Below are 419 nucleotides of genomic sequence, written 5' to 3' on the forward strand. Positions count from 1 at the left end.
AGGGGACGATCCCCGGCCTCTCCGGGCCTCCAGCCGGTTCCCGCAGCGCCGGCTGCGGCCGCCGGGCTGGGTTCCAGTTGCTTTTATTTACAAAAATAAAAGTTGGTTTACTTCGTTACTAACGCTTTTTTTTTTTTTTTTTTTTTTTTTTTTTAAGAAGTGATGGAGAAGAAGAGGTGAGGGGATCAGAGATCAGGAGATGGGAAGGAGCGTTCGTGATGCACTTAAACGATTTTAAAAAAATTTATGAACGCAAAAGTTGCGGGAATTCCTAGTTTTATTCTTTTGTATATCTATATACGCGCACCACTGCGTGCATTTACACACGTACGTATCCAGCTATAAACGTTTCCGTAGCAGAGCAGAGAGGCGGAGGCTGCCAGGCGGGCAGCCGGGGGAGGAGGGGCCGGCGGCGGGGG

Source organism: Fulmarus glacialis, unplaced genomic scaffold (genome assembly GCF_000690835.1).
Source record: "Fulmarus glacialis isolate BGI_N327 unplaced genomic scaffold, ASM69083v1 scaffold13251, whole genome shotgun sequence".
Taxonomy (NCBI): domain Eukaryota; kingdom Metazoa; phylum Chordata; class Aves; order Procellariiformes; family Procellariidae; genus Fulmarus; species Fulmarus glacialis.